Genomic DNA, 21168 nt, shown 5'->3' with positions numbered 1-21168 from the left:
TACTGAAAGGAACCCTAGATATAAGGAGACCTCCTCAAATCCGCATTCATGGAACCACCATAAAGCTCACAAAGGAACTAAAACATGTCGGTGTCACATTGGACAAGAACCATTCATTTACTCCCCACCTAACCTGCATTCAAAGAAAGATTAAAGGATACTCTGCCCAACTTGCGAGGGTCACCCGTAGGCACTGAGGCCTGTGAAGGGAGAACTCTGAAATTGTTCTACAAAACTGTCTTCCTGCCTGCCATTACATACGCTACCGGCGTGTGGTACCGAAAGGCCAACACCGCCGTTAACATAAGAAAATTGGAAACCATGCAGCGGTACATTCTACTCACAATCTCAAGAGTTTGCAACACCGTAAGCACACATGCGCTCCAGGCCCTAATGGGAACTCTTCCCCTCGACCAGGAGATTGCCTACCATGGTCTTGTATACTAACTCTCCAAAGGAGCTACCCACTTGGACTTCATTTTGGGACCCTGCAAACGACTCCAAATCAGAACGTAAACGTCTCTCCATATACCTCCAGCAGGTTTGGCAAATCCACTGGCAAGCATCAAGCAAGGGTTAAATTACTAGAAAATGTATACCCAATGTACAACTAGTATTCCCAAATTATCCACCTTGGCTCTCTCTCCCGGATTCCTTGTTACCTATCTGTTAACTTCACACAGTGCTATAAGAGACAAACTCCAAGCATTCGGACTTAGTGACATCCCCTTATGCCATTGTGGCCAACAGGAAACATGGAGACACCTAATGTACGACTGCCAAATGTACAAAGACCTCCGCTGCAGACTAGTAACCAACACCCAACTCATATTACAAGACCAAGAGCACCTCCTGCTAACTGTAGAAGACACCTACAATGCTTTCACCCAGTTCGCACAAGATCTCTTCACAAGAAGGATGTTACCACAACTGCAGCTGTAAAGAGTCTACCCGGAATGAACTATGGCAAACCACAGCATGGACCTGATACCAACATAACCCCGAAAACTGTCCTCAGACTACACCACCAACAGCTGCCGACTGTAGTGAGTACAAGAAGCAAGAAATGAAGACAATATGGATGTGACTAGTCCCATGAATGACTACTAAATGAATTGGACCTTTGGATACCTTGGTTGGGATGCCATTGCATGAGTGACCTTGCCTTCCACTGACTGATGACACAGCAGAGTGTTCCTTGCACAAGCCATGTTGGCGATCTGAGCCGGCGCCCTTGCCTGGCTCACCATTCCTCCCCTCTTTGCCACCCCCACTTTTCCTTCTGGTGGGACATGGGCATGCCTCACCGAAATTGGAGTCGTCTTGCCTGTTAAGTGCAATATTTCTGTTTATCTCCCCCAGCCTTCAGTCTCCCTCCCCCACTATCTTCATGCAAGCGAATGCCCCACACTTTCCAAACTTAATTACATTCATCTAAATTACATTCGCTCCTTAATATTTCCGGCCTTTCAAATCCTTGCATTATCCCCACTACACATTTATTCCTCTTTTTTATTTATTTATTTATTATTATTTTTTTAGGTGCTAGCCGCCGAAATCTCAGGAAATTAAGCAGCAGGACCTGCCAGAGTAAATCTTAAGTCTACTGGTGTTTCCTGGTCTGCCTCCACATGATGAAAGTGGGGCAATGGTGGGTCTCAGCAGGGGTCCAGCGGCTAAATGATCAGAAGAACAACGGTACATGACACTACACAAATACAATATCTGTACACTTTTAAATCTCTGCCTTTTCCAGTGAACTGGTACAACACGGAGATGGGGGAAGCCCCTGGTGCCGTTTGAGCCTAAACACGTTTTTCCTAATCATCATTGCTGAATAGGTACGCCCTTCCCCTCTGGCAGTGCTGCCTTTCAGCAGGATAATGCGCCATGCCACACTGCCCGGATTGTTCGAGACTGGTTCGCGGAACATGAGGAAGACTTCCAGGTATTGCCCTGGTCTCCAAATTCCCCAGACATCAATTCCATCGAGCATCTGTGGTTTGTTGGAACAGCAACTCCGATCTGCGGCGTCTCAACCACGGACTTTACAGGAGTTAAAGGTTACGTGTTGGTACTAGATACCACAAGACACATTTAGAAATCTTGTAGCGTCCATGCCTCGCCGGGTACGAGCTGTTTTGGCTGCAAGTAGAGAACCAACATCATATTAGGTAGGTGATCATAATGTTTTGGCTCATCGGTGTATACAGTAATACTCAAGATATGTTTAGTTTAATCAAATATTTTAAAAATTTTTCATTGTTTTCATTAATTTTCTTAATTTCTGTATATCATACAGCGAACTGTCTGTCTGACAACCAATTGACGTGTTCCAAAAAACAGAGCATTAAAAGTTTCTTCTTTGGAGGCTCTTATTGAACCTGAGAAGGGATGTCAGAAACTTCAATACTTGTCCTATGATGTGATAGTAATTTTGAAGGAGCGCAAGCAAGGCTGGGGATGCTGACACTTTTCCATGTGTAGTAGAACTGCAGTTCTGACAATTGCGCTAGCCTTAAGATAAGGTTACCATTTAGTTATATGACCTGTGTAATGTGCAAAGGCTTCATAACAGGCCGTAATAAAAGATCTGCTAATATGATATTTTGTATGCACTGAAACTTCAGTGATTTCCCGAATTTCATTATTTCCCAGCATTGGCACTTCTAGAATTTCAACTTTTCCATATCACAGGTACCTGTCGAAAAATATTCGAACGAAATTGATGCGCTCGATAATAGCCAAATATCTAAGAATTTTATATAGATTTTTATACTTCAGCAGTATACAATTTTTTGATCAGTGGAGAAATCAATAAATATGAACTTTATTGTTAGGTTCGCAGGTACCACGACTTTACAAAACCCTTCACAGCACTATGGCAGGGATTAACAAGCGGCAGAGATAACCTTGCCGGAAATATAAAGATTAAATTATAGGCAAATTTATGTATAAAAAAAACAAACAAACCATATAGCAGATAATATTAACTTGGAAGTAAAACTAATACAAAAAAAATAAGTAACTAAAAGTAATGCAAATTAAGATAGTTTTCGTGAGTTCAGTTTTCTGTGAGATTCTTACCCAGCCGTAACGATCACAAATCAGTTGGTATCAGTTGTGGAGACCACATGCAGATCTAGGATGAGCCATCTATACTTTTTGTCATTTATGATTTTACACAAGTCGGCATCCAGAGATTGAACTAAATGGAACTTTTGATACAGGAGGAAGCGATCTTTAAACTGTAGCCTCAAAGGAAGAGCAAGAAGCTTGGGAGTGGAGTGGAGAGCTGGTTGGGGGATACTTCAGCACACGGTGAGCCAAATCTTGGGCACTGACTCTCCCAGCGATCATTTTTATGGTGAAGATGAGCTTCTTTCATGCATTAATGCTGAAAACCTGGTTAAATTCAGCACTTTGGCTATTGGTGTTGTGTGCTGCTGTGGTGGGAGATGACACTTCCAGGTCGTCCACTTCAGGAGCCAGTATTCTGTAGCGTTTAATGGTTTGTGGCGTTTGCAGCCGAGCATCACAACTCTACCCCATACAGTACACCTCCGAAAATTATCGTCCTGATATACATTTTTATCAGGTTTGTTCTGAATATGTAGCAAGTGCTGCTTGGCAACCTACCGTTTCCTGTTGAATTTGGCACAGAGTTCTTCTATATGATGATGGAATATTAATTTTCTGTCAACGTCACATCCAGATGTCTCCGTTTTTTGACGCAGGGGATCAGGACTCCGCCAATTGTAGACTGAATTATGGTTAATGTGGGTTTAAGTGAGAATACCATGACGGAAGATTTTTCAGGGTTAACTTGCAGGTCAAATCTGGTGAGGTACTGCTATACTTCTGAAAAAGTATTGTTGATGGTTGCTGTAGTGTCGTTTGCTTCATTGGTCGAATTTCATCAGCATATGTTATCATGTGTGTTCTGTTGCTTGTATTAGCGGGTTAATGATAGCTGTGAAAAGAATGCCAGGGTCTCCTCCTTGTGGCATGCCTGTTTCTATTTGTCTTGTATGCCTTTGCTTTCCTATGGACATTTGGATGGTTCTATTCTGAAGAAGGGATGTCAGAAACTTCAATACTTGGCCTATGATGTGATAGTAATTTTGAAGGAGCGTAAGCAAGGCTGGGATGCTGACAATATCGAAATCAGCTTGTAGATCTGTAGAAACTACCATAAGAAGGTTCCGTCACCGAAGGGAAGCCCAATATGGTTTGTTTTGTATGGTTATTAAAAGACACAATCGGGATGTAAACTCTCACGAGGGGGGGGGTGCGTAGAATTTGCAGTTCCACTGAAGATTTTCGTGAGAAATACGAAAAGGTTTACACTCCTACCGAGGTCATAGTGTGAAAGGAGGGAGATTCCTTAAATTCAGCATTCAGGTTACATTACAGAAGGAATCTTTTCACGATCAGCAGATTCTGAACTCCTCTAGCCTGAAGGTAGTTACGTTTTCCTGCTTTTTTGGAACGCAACATTTTGAGTATAGTCCACGAGGAATAAGTAACGCTTACTGATCCCTCGTGGAGGCACATTTTGGCCATACACGTTTTGGCATGGTCTCAACAAAGTGTTGCAGAGTCCTGTGGTAGTGCCACCCATGAGTTGTACAATGCGCTCAGTAATGCTCACACATTGTCAGGTGGGTGGTCGTAGCATCGAATGTCCTTTTCCAGTAGGTCAAAAACATGCTCAGTTGTGTTGAAATTGAGTGAGTTCAGCAGCCGTGGGAACTCATTCTCAAGTTCCTGTAGAGTCAATTTGTAGGGTCTTTGTCAGTCTGTGATTGACAGGATGATCGGGATGGTCGTCACTTGTTGCATATGCCACATCTTTTTGATCTCCTGTCTTAGGTTTGTGTACTTCCTGATTTTTTTCCACTTGGGTTTTCTGCAGGTTGCCAGTGTTGGGTACGCTATGTCAGTCAGATAAGTAGCCTTTTCCTTCTTGTTATTATTATTATTAGCCATATAGTGCAAGGAAGCCTGAGGCTTATGTTGCACCAGCCAAAATGAAATATCTGAATTTCCCCGAGAGAGAGAGTCAAAAGTAGAAGGGAATCAATTACCAAGAAAGAGAAGAATTATGATATTCAGATCAAGACCCTGAGTGTGCCAAGCCCATACTCACCAGATGTGAGCCCATGGGGTTATGTTGGCTGTTGTCGGTGGCAACTGCACCTTTTTCCTCACAATCAAAAATTCCACGTTAGAAGTCAGAAATATCTTGATGCCGACCCATTCTTCCTCGCACATTGTCAAAAACTGAACGCTACATGTGCGAACTACAACCTTATATCTGCCGTTCTGAATCTAAGCCTTCACCAGTGTCAGAGACAAGTTCATTCTTAAACAAGGGGAATATTGGTAATGCAAGCCAACTCAGCATGTATCAAAGTAGTTAGCCAATGTTTGATACTGTCGTTTAAAAGCCTGCCATTGTACAAGCAGGATCAAAATGTTCCAGGACTGAATTTGGATTGACAGATATAAAGGTTATAAGTTTTCCTCGAATTACTTTTTTTTTTTAATATAAAGGCGAAATTCATTGTGAATTTATACAGGAGGCAATACTGTTAATATACTGTTGGCAATACTGTTAATTGCTTACTTACAAACTCATTAAGACCTCATGGGAAGCCAAACCAAGTGAAAAAGACCTGAATTCGAATTTTGTCAGTCACGCACGAAATTTTTCTGGACATTTATCACAATGTATCTGGATTAGTCGGCCAACAACTCATTATGCAATTGAGAGTAATCAGAAGGAGGAAGCTAGTTTTGTGGGTAAAGAAAATTTGTAAATTACTCGATCACAGTGCTCCTAATAATACGACATTGATTTCTGGATACTTTCCGTTTTGTAACTGTCCTACAACCAAGTCCAGATTTATCGAAGTGCAGTCATTCTAGATTTCCCCCACCCAGAAAAAAATAAATAAAAAGAACATCTTAGGGCTACCTGAGAACAATCTCATCCACCCAGGATTCTAAAAAATGTGCGTCAGAGTCCTAGACTACCTAACTCCAGTATAGCGAGCTGTATCTTAATTCACCATTTGCGTCTCGTGATTTTTGTTTTGTATTTGCAAATTAGAGAACTCATTAGCATTAGCATTAGTAGAGGCATATGATGCAAGAAAGCAAGCTTATGCAGAATCAGCCAAAAAAAAAAAACCACTTCCACTTCAGCCCTCCGTTCGTTCGCAATATGTGTCCAGCTGAGCCTTAAATTTATTTAGGCTATCAACTTCCACAAGAAGGGATGGAAGTCTGTTCCACCAACCAACCACCCACTGGCTAAAGGCAAATTTCCTTACATCTATCCTACATCTGTCTTTCCTCAATTTGAATTTATGCCCTCTCAGGTGATTATTCTGAGCAAGAGGAAGAATCCCATCAGCATTGAGCATGCTCAAACCATTCAAGACTTTATACACCTCTATCAGATCACTTCGCTGGTGCCTAGTCTCCAGACACTGCAATTTTCAAAACTTAAGCCTTTCTTCTTAAGAGTACCCCTTTGTTCCATTCACTAATCTTGTTGCCTTTCTCTGTACTCGTTCCAGCAGCTCTACATCCTTCTTGAAATGAGGCCTCCAGACCTGTATACAGTACTCAAGGTGTGGCCTGACCATTGTCTTATACAAGGGAATAATCACCTCCTTATCCCTGCTAGCAAAATTCCTGTATATCATTGACAAGACACCATGCGCTACTCTTGCAGCCCGTCTGCACTGCTCAGAGAACTTCATATCTGCTTGCACAATTACCTCCAGGTCCTTTTCATTCTCTACCACTGTCAGTGTAGTACCACAGAGTTCATACGTTGCTCTGGGGTTGCTGTTTCCCATACGTAGTACTTTACATTTGTCAATATTAAACTTCATTTGCCACCTCTCAGCCCATCTCAACCTTTCCAGATCCTGTTGCAGCACATAGTGTCAGTAGTGTCCTTGACAACCCTGCCAACCTTTGTATCGTCTGCAAACTTGGACATTAAGCTTGATATACCATCTTCAATATCATTTATAAATACAGAAAACAATAATGGACCCAACACTGAACCCCGAGGGACTCCGCTAATAACATTAGTCCACGATGATGTTATTAGTGGAGTCCCTCAGGAACTCATTAAAGGGAAGACGATTTTCTGGTGAAATAGAAGTTATTGCTGTGATAAAAACAACCGTAACTGCCGATGAAGAATCTTTCCAAAATGGACTTAGTAGAATTTTTTTTTTATGTAATCCATGGGGGAAAAAAAAAAATAATAAATAAAAAGTTTAAACTGCCAAAACAATTTTTTTGAAATTCGATGTTTAATTATCTGTAAATTACAACCTTCGTGGTTTGCATCAAATTTTTCTTCACATGGAACGTCTTACAATGTCTGTGTGTGTGTATTTTTTTTTTTTTTTTTTGACATGTAATGTTTGTAAATCAACTTGTAAAATACTGTATTCATTTTAGTTTTCTAGAATCTGCGTTTAAACTGCGATTTCTCTACTTACGCCAGATGTCTCTGCAAGGCATCACAATATCATCATTGACCACGCGCTCTTTACCTTTTACACGCGCTTTCTTATACGACAGTTGGGCGATGGAAGAATGGCTGCCGGGTTTGTAAACAGTGTTAAAAACGAGTGTTCTTGTCATTTTTAATGATGAATCTGAGTTACTTAATGTGATCTGTTTCTAGTAGTGTATTCTGTAATGCGTAGAACGTTTGGTAACCGAGACATGTAAAATTGGTATTAAAGTAAGACATGCTATAAGCATGATAATGGAATGGATAATACCAAAATCGTAATAGTAATGAAAGCAGTTGCAATCAGCAAATTACCAGTTGGTAATAAGTGCCTTTAAGCAGCTGGAATCAGTTTTTTTTTTTTTCTTTCAGATGCATAAATTGTGCAACTCTTAAAAAAACGTGCCTTTGCAGATATAGGTGAGAAAATAACTCCTTTCGCCGCACTATTATTGAATTGATATCATGACCTGTTTTAATTAAATAGCACTTAAAATTAATAATTACTTTTTTCTTCTTTTTAATCAGTATACTGTATGTGATAATACTGAAGTGCCATGTCAGAAAGTGTTTTGTTTTCTGACGGAAACCGGCTTTTACCTTCTGCATATATATATATATTTAAGTGTATTGTGCAATTATTAAAACTGTGATTTATTTTGACCTTTCAGAAGTAAGTGAACAACTCCGTATATACCTTAATAAATTTATTGTCGTATTTTAGGATTTATTTGATCAACAAATGGACTTGTGTTGTTTTTTTTTTCCTAGCTCCTATCCCTTGTTTCACACAAATACAGATCTACAACCCCCCCCCCCCCACCACCACCAATTTTTTTGCATACAAACTGGATGGAAAACATAATTATAGAAAATCCTAAATAAAGCAGATAAATTTAATGCATCAAATACGAAATATTCTTCATATTTTCTTCCTTTTGTATTAGCAGTTTAATTAGGACATTTTATTTGGACATAAAAAAAAAAAAAAAAACATTGATTATAACAAAATTAACATCAAGTAAGGTCCTCACAGTTCCACTGCTGCAGGAAATTAATTCTAATGGTCTGCAACACACTGCTTGAAGGTAAACTTCATGAAATTAGGTGGCAGTGATCACAGCGTGCTGAAGTGGGATATACTCAAAGAGGTAACTACCATCAGGGGTAAAGGGAAGGGTTATTGCTTTTCTAAAGGCGACTGTGATGGTCTGTGACAGTATTTAAATTCTACACTGGAACCAACTGATGATGTTACCAACAGCAAATTCAAAATGGGAAGCATTCAAAGAACTTACCATGGAAGCTACTAGGTTTTACATACCAACTAAGAAATATTGTTCAAGGTTTAGGCCTAAATGGATGTCAGATGAACTAATGAGACATATGGCAGAGAATAAAAATTATTTTTCTTCTCTGCCATTTTAAAAAATTATTGGGATACATATAAATTAACACGTGACACAGAAGCCTGTGATAGATATAAGTTGCTCTGTAACCAAGTTACAAAGGAGGTTAGGCAGGCAAAGGCAGATTACGAGAAATCTTTGGCAAAGGATGCAAAGAAAAACAGCAAAGAGTTCTTTTCTTATGTAAACTCTAGAAGGAAGGGGATGAATCAGATTGGTCCAGTTGATATCGATGGTTCAACTGTTGATGATCCTGCGCAGGTAGCTAACAAACTAAATGAATATTTTGCATTGACATTCACACATGAGGAGTTATTCAGCGAGGGGAATGCCAGAGGTATATTCAACTCTGGCAGTAAGATAGATAACCTTGTAATAACTGAGAGTAAAGTGGAGGAGAAATTGTTGAAGATAAACACAAGAAAGGCACCTGGGGTGGATGGGATCTATCCAGTTATATTAAAGGAGGCAGCAAAGGAAGTAAGCAAACCCTTAGCCATAATTATGAGAGCTTCCTTGGATTCAGGGGAGGTACCCATAGACTGGAGATGTGCAACTGTGACCCCAATTCACAAAGGAGGATCAAAGGCTGACACAAATAATTATAGACCTGTGAGTTTAACTTCTGTTCCAGGAAAATTAATGGAGGCACTGGTTAAGGAAGCACTGCAGGATCATCTGGACAAGACTTCAGTTATAGCTCGGACACAGCATGGTTTTGTTAAGGGAAAGTCTTGCCTGACCAATTTGATTGGATACTGTGATGCAGTCACAAAAGAACTGGATGCAAGGAATAACTTTGATATTATATACTTGGATCTTAGAAAGGCTTTTGATACTGTTGCACATGGAAGACTACTGCACAAATTGTAGCAGTGTGGAATTGGAGGCAAATTGCTGCTATGGATAAAAGGGTGGTTTAGGGGAAGAAGACAGAGAGTGGTAATCAATGGACACTGCTCATCGTGGACTTATGTTATTATTGGAGTCCCTGAGGGTTCAGTGTTGGGTCCATTATTGTTTTCTGTATTTATAAATAATATTGATGATGGTATATCAAGCTTAATGTCCAAGTTTGCAGACGATACAAAAGTTGGCAGGGTTGTTACGGACACTACTGACGCTATGCTGCTGCAACAGGATCTGGAAAGGTTGAGCAGATGGGCTGAGAGGTGGGAAATGAAGTTTAACCTTGATAAATATAAAGTACTACATATGGGAAACAGCAACCCCACAGCAACGTATGAACTCTGTGGTACTACACTGACACTGATAGAGAATGAAAAGGACCTGGGGGTAATTGTGCAGATATGAAGTTCTCTGAGCAGTGCAGACAGGCTGCAAGAGTAGTGCATGGTGTCTTGTCAATGATATACAGGAATTTTGCTAGCAGGGATAAGGAGGTGATTATTCCCTTGGATAAAGCAATGGTCAGGCCACACCTTGAGTACTGTATACAGGTCTGGAGGCCTCATTTCAAGAAGGATGTAGAGCTGCTGGAACGAGTACAGAGACGGGCAACAAGATTAGTGAAAGGAACAAAGGGGTACTCTTACGAAGAAAGGCTTAAGTTTTGCAAATTACAGTGTCTGGAGACTAGGCACCAGCGAGGTGATCTGATAGAGGTGTATATGAATGGTTTGAGCATGCTCAATGCTGGTGTGATTCTTCCTCTTGCTCAGAATAATCACCTGAGAGGGCATAAATTCAAATTGAGGAAAGACAGATGTAGGATAGACGTGCGGAAATTTGTCTTTAGCCAGCGGGTAATTGGTTGGTGGAACAGACTTCCATCCCTTGTTGTGGAAGTTGATAGCCTAAATAAATTTAAGGCTCAGCTGGACAGGTATTTCGAACGAACGGAGGGGTGAAGTGGAAGTTTTTTTCTCTGGCTGATGAACTTTCCAGATAAGCTTGCTTTCTTGCATCATATGTCTCTACTAATGCTAAAATCCAGCCACATATTGTTCATTTTACTGAATCCCTTCAGGGATTTCTTACACCTCTATCAGGTCCTCAATATAGTCAAGTTATCAAACTTAGTAGCTACATTTTCTAAGCCATTCTTAATATGAACAGTAGCTAGCACCTTTCACCAATCTAGTTACCATTCTCTGAATTCAGAATTTTTCTTTCTTCAAACACAATATTCTAAATGTGGTCCTACCATCATCTTATACAAAGGAACAATGACATAAGGAAAATCCTTTTCCTTACCTGAGTAGGTTCTGTATATCATAGACAAGACAGTATGTGCCTTCCTGGCATCTTGTTAACACTGTGTGGAAATTTCCTTGTCTGTCTGAATCATAACCCCTAAATCTTTTTCCACATTCCAGACCACTTTTAACTCCACTCCAACTGGCTTGTAAGTGACTTCAAAATGACTTACTTCGGTTGCCATTTTACAGATCATTTGTGCAACCAATCTAAGTCATATCAAAATAGATTGGCCTGGTTCTATTTGTTAATGACCCTTCCTACATTTAAGTCATTATCAGACTTGGACAAAATTAACTTTCCAGATATTGACTGGAACTTGTGGGTTGCTCACTCGCACACTAGCAAAACCTTTTGTGGATTTATTGGATGACTGTTTTCTATCTCAGCACGTTAGAGAGGCAACAAGAGGAAGCAGTATTCTTAATCTGATTGTCAGATCAACGATTCTTCACAAATTAAGGAACTGCAGTTCCTTAATACCATCTGGGCGGCAGTGATCACAGCGTGCTGAAGTTGGATTTACTTAAAAACATAACTACTGGAGGGTAAAGGGAAGAGCTTTTGCTTTCATAAGGGTGACATGTGGTCTCAGACAGTTTTAGTCTATATCAGGGGTGGCCAACTTAATTTGTGATGCGATCTACTTTATTTTTTCAAAATGTGCCGCTATCTACCATCTCAAGAATTTCATTGCACATGGTTAAAAAAGTTAATCAACACGCATTGAAAAATGTTGCTTATAAATTTTAAAATTAAATGCAATTCAGAATTCTTATTTTAAATTCATACATATGTATTTTAAATTCATACATATTTAAATTTTTAATTTATGTGAAGTTTGTATCTTCATGTCATCTACCAAGCTTTCAAAATCGGGGATATATTGTGATAAGGCCAACTGTAAAGAATCTTCTGTCCGTAAGAGTAGAGCGATTCTTCATCTTTGTTTGTTTCAAATGCGAAAAGGCCGATTCACATTGATATGTGGAACCAAAACAGGAATTTGAAAGTTCACTGCGTTTTTTTACATTTGGGTACTTTTCTTGGCAAACATATTTCCAAAAGTCTTTTTTGATGATGATCTGGCTTTTAGGAAGATATCGTTTCGCAATGTAATAATTTCATTTTCAGCTAATATTTTCTCCATGTGAAAAATCTCAGCGATTTTTCTGCAATTTGTGTTGTATCTAAGTTGACATTTAAAAGGATAAGAAATATATTGAACAATGTTTTCAATTGTTTTTAAATCACTGAATCTGGTTTCAAAATCATTCAAAACTTTCTCAATTTCAGAAACATATTCCTCAATATTAAATCCAAAAACAGGATATTTTTACAAATTATCTTACATATTTGCAAAATGTTCGAATTTTTTTCCCTTTGAGATCCTTAGCCATTGCCAAAAATTGATATTTATATGTAGAAAACTACTAATCATGTCACCCACATTTTTTCCCTTGCAGTTCCAAATTCAGATCACTTAATTTACTGGCAAAATCTGCCAAAAAATCCAGATCACACAACCACTCCATATCTTGTGGCTGCTGATAATCATCTCCTCCTTGATCAACAAATATTTTTCATACAGCAGATTTCGAAATCTCTGTAGACACTTACTCCGACTCAACCAGCTCACATCTGTGTGTAATATCAGATCTGGTTCATTTTCATCAAGTTGCATTTTGAAAAGTCTACTTGATTAGATTGTCCTCTGTCGGAATTCACGATTTTGAAAGCTATGTCTATAATATTTTTAGTATTTAATCTTTTGCTGGTTAACACTTGGTGGATGATACAGTGGTAACTCAAAAAATTGGAATTCATCATCCTTTTGGGTCAATTTTGGCTGCACATCAACAAGAGTAGTCACGTGGTTCAACGGATTTGTAATAAGCATATGCAGTGGGGCGCATAATAATAACATTTAGATTTTGACTAATCTACTTTTTAATATATATTTAAAATTCGTTGTGATTGACCGAAATTAAAGCCGCGATCGACTTGTTGGCCACCCCTGGTCTATATAGTGGGACCATATGTTACCAACAGCAAATTGTAAATGGGAAGCATTCAGAAAAGTAATTGTAGAAGCTACCAAGCTTTTCATACCAACTAAGAAAATACCATTCCAGGTTTAGACCTAAATGGATGTCAAGTGAACCAATGATACTCATGGCAGTGAAGAATAATGCATGGGAAGCATATAAATTATCAGGTAATAAAGAAACCTATTGTAGGTATAAACTAGTCTGTAATCAATCACAAAGGAGATTAGGCAAGCTAAAGCAGATTACAAGAAGTCTCTGGTAAAGAATACCAAGAAAAGAAGCAAAGACTTCCTTACTTATTAACAGTAGAAGGAAGGGGTTGAATCGCATTAGTCAACTTAATATCGATGGTGTAGCTGTTGATCCTCTTCAGGATGCTGACAAACTGAATAGGTATTTTGCATCTATATTTCATGAATGAGTAGTTCTTTGCGTGGGGAATGCCAAACATTTATCAAAATCTGACAGGGAGCTAAATTATTTTCTAATAATTGATAGGAAAGTGGAAGAGAAATTATTGAAGCTTAACATAAAAATGAAGTTTGGGGTGGATGAGATCTATCCAATTACATTAAGGGAGGCAGCAGAGGAGGTAAGCAAATCCTTAGCCATAATTATGAGAGCATAGTTGAGTTCAGGGGAGGTCCCTGTGGACTGAAGATGTGCAAATGTATCCTTAATCACAAAGGGGAATCAAAAAGTGACGTGTAATTACCGACCTGTTAGCTTAACTTCTGTTTCAGGGAAAATAATGGAATCTGGTTAAAGATATAATATAAGACAGTAATGCAATTGTAATGCAGTCACAGAATGGATTTGTTAAGGGGTGATCCTTGTCTGACCAGTCTGATTAGATACTGTGATGCAGTAACAAAGGAACTATGCAAAAATAATTTGGATATCATATACTTTGATTTTAGAAAAGCTTTTGATGCTGTTGCACATAAAAGACTGTTGTACATATTGGAACAGCCTCCGTAGCCGAGTGGGCAGGAGCGAGAGTGCAGTAGCACACGCTCTTTGAGTAGACCGGAGTTCAAGCCCCTGACTGCTGAATACGGTCGATCTGCCAACCCGCACTGGACCAGCGTGGCAGATTATGGTCCATTTCCCTCAGCATGAATTGTTGAGGAGGCTTCCATCCTGTAGTGGGTTGATAATGGCTGCACTTTACTTTTTTTTTTTTTTTTTTTTACATATTGGAGCAGTGTGGTATTAAGAGAAAGTTGATAACAAAGTGGAAGAAGACAGAGTGGTTATCAATGGACACTGCTCTTTGTGGACTGATGTTATTGGTGGAGTCCCACAGGGCTCACTTTTTGACCCATTTTTGTTTTCTATATTTATCAATGATATTGATGAAGGCATATCAGGCTTAATGTCCAAGTTTGTAGATGGTACAAAGGTTGGTAGGGTAGTTAATGAAAGTAATCAGGGTAAGCTACAGCAAAAAGATTTATAAAATTTAGACAGTTGGGACAAGAAATGGTAGTGGAGGTTTAACATTGACAAATGCAAAGTACTGCCTATGGGTAGCAGTAATTCTAGATTACATATCAACTTTTGTGGTGCACACGATCAGTGGTATACAGGAATTTTGTTAGTGGGGATAAGGAGGAGATTATTCCATTTTATACACATGAGGGGCCATAAATTTGAATTGAGGGTGGGTGCAGGGTAGTTGTGCAGAGGGTTGCCTTCAGCGAGGCCAGTGGTTATCAAAATTAAAGTTGTCAGTTTGAACGAATTCAAGGAAGAACTACACAAATTATTGGAGTACAAGGACAGGTGATTTAGTAACTTTTTTTTTTGACTGATGTTTATAAGCTTACTTTCTTGCATCATATGCTGTTGCAACCGCTAATAATACTACTTTCATTGCACTGCCTAATCAATGTCATTAAGGAAAAGAACAAACAGAAGTGTTCTCAACATTGATCTCTGAGTGATTTCCCTTGCTACACTGTTCCACCCTGAATTATATCCATTTGTGAATACTCTGTCATCTTTCTTTTAGCCAGCCCTTGATCTAGTGAAGGAGCTCACCATTCATCCCAATTTGTTCCAGTTCATATCCTTCCAGCCCTTCATGGAAACATATCAAAAGCTTTACTTTAGTCAAGGTAAATAATGTCCAAGTTGTTTCTTGCATCCAACTGGTTTTTTAATAATTAACTAGATTGATCAAACAAGACTACCTATCCACAAATCCATTCCATGATCCATTAAAGATACCATTTCCATCAAGATGTCCAGTATTGTATCCTTAAGAGACTCCATGTCTAATCCCCACCCACCAGTGAAACAAACTCATTTGGTCTGTATTTTGCCCATCACACCTTTTAGATCTCCTTTTATGGATGGGGAGATATTACTGCTTCTCAAATTTAGGAGTATATGTTTACTATTCTGGAGAACACTTTCACCTTTTTTTTTTTTCATATGGGGATAGTAATTAGCATTAGTAGAGGCATGTGATGCAATAAAGCAAGCTTATGCAGCATCAGCCAAAAAAAACCACTCCCCCCATTTCACCCCTCCATTCATTCAAAATACCTGTCCAGCTGAGCCTTAAATTTATTTAGGCTATCAACTTCCACAACAAGGGATGGAAATCTGTTCCACCAACCAACTACCCACTGGCTAAAGGCAAATTTCTGCACATCTATCCTACATCTGTCTTTCCTCAATTTGAATTTATGCCCTCTCATGATTATTCTGAGCAAGAGGAAGAATCCCATCAGCATTGAGCATGCTCAAACCATTCAAGGCTTTATACACCTCTATCAGATCACCTCGCCGGTGCCTAGTCTCCAGACACTGTAATTTGCAAAACTAAGAGCAACCCTTTGTTCCATTCACTAATCTTGTTGCCCTTCTCTGTACTTGTTTCAGCAGCTCTACATCCTTCTTGAAATGAGGCCTCCAGACCTGTATACAGTACTCAAGGTGTGGCCTGACCTTTGCCTTTTACAAGGGAATAATCACTTTCTTATCCCTGCTAGAAAAATTCCTGTATATCATCGACAAGACACCATGAGCTACTCATGCAGCCTGTATGCACTGCTCAGAAAACTTCATATCTGCCTGCACAATTACCCCCAGGTCCTTTTCATTCTCTACCACTCTCAGTGTTGATACTTTACTCTGGGGTTACTGGTTCCCATATGTAGTACTTTACATTTGTCAATGTTAAACTTCATTTGCCACCTCTCAGCCCATCTGCTCAACCTTTCCAGATCCTGTTACAGCAGCATAGTGTCAGTAGTGTCCTTAACAACCCTGCCAACCTTTGTATCGTCTGCAAACTTGGACATTAAGCTTGATATACCATCATCAATATCATTTATAAATACAGAAAACAACAATGGACCCAACACTGAACCCTCAGGGACTCCAATAATAACATAAGTCCACGATGAGCAGTGTCCATTGATTACCACTCTCTGTCTTCTCCCCCTCAACCTTCCCTTTATCCATAGCAGCAATTTGCCTCCAATGCTACACTGCTCCAATTTGTGCAGCAGTCTTCCATGTGCAACAGTATCAAAAGCCTTTCTAAGATCCAAGTATATAATATCAAAGTTAATCCCTGCATCCAGTTCTTTTGTGACTGCATCATAGTATCCAATCAAATTGGTCAGGCAAGATTTTCCCTTAACAAAACCATGCTGTGTCCGAGCTATAACTGAAGTCTTGTCTAGAAGATCCTCCAGTGCTTCTTTTAACCAGTGCCTCCATTAATTTCCCTGGAACAGAAGTTAAACTCACAGGTCTATAATTACTTGTGCCAGCTTTTGATCCTCCTTTGTGAATTGGGGTCACATTTGCATCTCCAGTCTATGGGTACCTTCCCTGAGTCCAAAGAAGCTCTCATAATTATAGTAAGGGGTTGCTTTCTTCCTTTGCTGCTTCCGTTAATATAACAGGATAGATCCCATCCACCCCGGGTGCCTTTTTTATGTTTATCCTGAACAATTTCTCCTCCACTTTCCTCTCAGTTATTACAAAATCATCTAGCTCACTGCCAGAGTTTACTTCACCTCTGGCATTCCCCTTCCTGAATAACTCCTCATGTGTGAATGTAGATGCAAAATACTCGTTTAGTTTGTTAGCCACCTGAGCAGGATCGTCAACAGTTGAACCATCAATATCCAGTGGACCAATCTGATTCATCCCTTTCCTTCTAGAGTTTACATAGGTAAAGAACTCTTTTCTGTTTTTCTTTGCATCTGTTGCCAAGGATTTCTCATAATCTGCCTTTGACTGCCTAATATCCTTTGTGACTTGGTTACAGACCAGCTTATATCTATCATAGGCTTCCATGTCACCTGTTAATTTATATGTATTCCATTCATTTTTCTTCTCCTCTATATGTCTCATTAGTTCATCTGACATCCATTTAGGCCTAAACCTTGAAGAATATTTCTTAGTTGGTATGTAAAGATTAGTAGCTTTCAAGATAAATTCTTTGAATGCTTTCCATTTTGAATTTGTTGTTGATAACATCATCAGTTTGTCCCACTATAGAATTTAAATACCGTTTCAGACCATCATAGTCAGCTTTACAAAAGCAAAAACCCTTCCCTTTACCCCTGATGGTAGTTACCTCTTTGGCTCCTCCGTAGCCAGGTGGGCAGTAGCAGCAGTGTGTAGCACACGTTTCTTGATTATACCGGGTTTCAAGCCCGTGACCACCAAATACGGAGGACGCGGAAAGGTCAGGGAATGACGACCGCATATCCCCAGAGCAATATAGCCTTATTTGCCAATCCTAAAAAAAAAAAAAATCCAAATAAGAACAACAGCAGTTACCTCTTTGAGTAAATCCCACTTCAGCACACTGTGATCACTGCCACCTAGTAGTTCCTTTATATGCAGATTTTTAATGCATGAAGAATCACTACTGATAATCAGATCAAGAGTATTACTCCCTCTAGTTGCCTCCCGAACATGCTGATGTAGAAAACAATCATCCAATAAATCCACAAAAGCCTTGCTAGCGTGTGAGTGACCAAACCGCAAATTCCAGTCAATATCTGGGAAATTAAAATCCCCCATTATACGACTCTCTGATTTACTGGCCCACTCTATTTACCTGCATAGTTTCTTATTATACTCATCAGAGTCATTAGGCCTATAGCACTCCTACTCTCAATTTTGATCTCCCAATGCTTATGTCACACCAAACTGACTTGACACTGCACTGTCCAACAATGTTGACTGGCTTCACTTCCTTGGATTTTATGTGTTTCTTAACTAATAGCATAACCCCTCCTCCCTTCGTATCCTGTCTATCCTTTCTGTAAATTCCTCATTGTATTCCCCAAATTCCAGTTCTGCATTCCTTATATCTGTGTGACACCACGTCTCTGATATCCCAACTATATCTGCCTTTGATATTTTGAGTAGTACCTCAAATTCATCAAATGTATTTACCAAACTCCTAGCATTGGTGTACACGCAAGTATACATGCACCTGTTCCTATTCTTAGCTACCCTAACACAACCCATGTGTTTACTTGTACCGCAATGACTCCCAGTAGTCTCTGAAATACCCTGCATCTTGTTTTCCAGGCTGCTGCTCATTCCAATAGAAGCAGTGCAAGAATCACTTTCACCTCTGCCAGTGGTTACTGTTAATCTATTAGTCCTTGTATCCCCCCAAGCTAACAGTTTTCCGACCCACCTAACACTGCCTCGATAGCATCAGCAAATATTCTTGCACCCGTTCTATTTAAGTGTATCCCATCCCTGTAAAAGCAGTCTCTCCTATTAACAAGTACAGACCAGGCTGAAAAAAATTCTACCCCTAGAGCCTTGCACAACCTTTCCAGAGCTGAATTGATCAACAAGGTTGCTTCTAATCTTGCTAATGAAGCAAACTAATCTTGCTTCATTTTCCCCATAAGCTTGTAGCTAGAGATTGTTTGAACTACGTTTTTTTTTCTGGCTCTGAATTGTTTCAAAACATCCCAAAGGTATTCACTTGAATTCTGATCAGGTTTTGTGACATAGTGTTGATGACAAAATGGTGACAACAGTTGAAGTCCAGACAATTGTATAACATGCCCGCACCATCAAGGTACTACTACTGAACTTCATTGTTAGCACGCACTCCAAATCTGGGTGGACCTGTTCTTTAGGCATATGCCATACCCAGGCACATCTGTCTGATACCCAAGACTGTGTATCATGATTCCTAACTCCATATCAATTTCTGCCACTGCTGTATATTGTCCAGTATTCTTTTCATCATAATAGGCAGTGACTTGTATTTGCTGGGAGACCAGTTTCTGCTTCTGGGCAGCTGTGCAATTATCCACGAAGTGTTTTTCTGACAGCTTGTGTCCTACCTACACTTATCTCAGGTCCGTTAACTGTCTCTTGGGCAAGCTTGTTAAGAGTGCCCTTCACTGTGTTTCAACTGTGAACATGCTCTTTGGGTTAGTAATGATAGTCTACCTGGCTTAGAATGAATGGTCATTCCATACACCAGTGGAAGACAGTATCTTGTATTCAACTGATATGCAGTATCCAACAGTTGATTTTGGGCATCCCACTCTTGTATTTGGCAAATGGACATGCCCACTATATGACAGTGTATGTCACAACTCTTGTGAAGAAATCTAGGTCTCTTTCTCATCATACTCTTTGTCATCTCCTGTCTTGGCATATTCAGTCATTTATATTTTACTTTTAACTGATAATTCCATCCACCTGGCATTTGAGCTCTGGAATAGATCATTATTTCTCGGTGGTGAAGTGTCCCGAGTATATGTTGGTGAATAGCATGTAGAAACAAAAACCGCATATACAGTTACAGGATGTTTCGTAATATGGGCAGTACTTTCAGGGGTTGAAAATGCAGAAACAAAAACTGCATATACAGTGTGTATGTGGAATTGTAAACAATTTCAGAGCTATGGCTGTTTTAATTTTAAAAAAAAATGGCTGTAGAGTTTTCAATAATAAAAAAGAAATAAAATAATAATAAAGATTAAGCAGGCACACACTTAGTAAAATGTTTATTCGTATTAGACACGTGTTTATTATTTATAATTATATTTTTTTTAACCATTGAAAATGCCATAGATATTTCTTAAAATTCAAGCAGCTGTTATAAAAACTTTTTTTTTTGTTGTTGTTTTTAGGTCCTAAATCAATCCTGAAGTACAGCCCACACATTATGAAACACCCTGTACATATTGTTGTAGTCATATAAAATCTAAATTATATGAAAATTCAAGTTTATCAACTGTCCTTAAGTAAATCAATGTATAGAGAAATATAGAACAAAAATTTGCCACTGAAATTTTAAAAATTCAGAAATAATTTACAAATTATATAAGTAATTTCCTTATGTATAAATGAAAATAGGTGAAATTCTTAAATTTGTAAATGGAACAATCATTGAATATTTGTATTTCAATGATTTTTGTATTATTTGTAGTTCTTGACTTTATTATCAAGCAAATGTAAAATATGAAACTTTTAAATTGAGTTTATAACAGCTTAGTTTACTTTTTATAAAGTTTAAATTGTTGTATTTAATACAACAGCAGTAGAACTTATGAGATTAAATATGTATTAGAATGACATAAATGTGAATTGTGGTATTCCTCCAGTGTGTATTCCCTTTTGATCTCCATCATTAATTATTTTTTAATCAGAAAATTTTAGCTATAAAAAAAATTCTTTATGGCACTATACAGGTTAAAAAACACTAGAGAGAGAGAGAGAGAGAGAGAGAGAAAAGACATTATTTTTAATGATGGTGTTTTGATCTTATTATATACAGGATGATTCACTACCAGTGCGACAAACTTGCAGAAGGTGTAGGGGGTACAAAGACGAATCGGAATCACATAGCATTGCAGGGTCCGAAATGCATTCGTCATGCGGTAGAGGACGTTGAACGGGAGGTCGCGTGAAC

At 38.9% G+C, this 21168-nt stretch overlaps 1 protein-coding gene across 8 annotated transcripts in view; it reads left to right on the top strand.

Annotated features, from left to right (window-relative positions):
- LOC150082917 (TOX high mobility group box family member 4-B-like) overlaps positions 1 to 21168 on the top strand; it is a 359573-nt gene that overhangs the window by 237042 nt on the left and 101363 nt on the right. Inside the window, exon 1 of one of the 8 annotated variants that reach the window (XM_090377678.1) lies at positions 7857 to 7972. The exons of the other annotated variants lie outside the window; for them this stretch is intronic. The gene's annotated coding sequence lies outside the window, so the exon portion shown is untranslated. Of the gene's footprint in view, positions 1 to 7856; positions 7973 to 21168 lie in introns of those variants that run through there. 8 annotated transcript variants of the gene reach the window in all.

Source organism: Mastigoproctus giganteus, chromosome 7 (genome assembly GCF_048544385.1).
Source record: "Mastigoproctus giganteus isolate SK-2022 chromosome 7, ASM4854438v1, whole genome shotgun sequence".
Classification (NCBI taxonomy): Eukaryota; Metazoa; Arthropoda; class Arachnida; order Uropygi; family Thelyphonidae; genus Mastigoproctus; species Mastigoproctus giganteus.
This window is presented reverse-complemented; position numbering and strand designations above follow the sequence as displayed.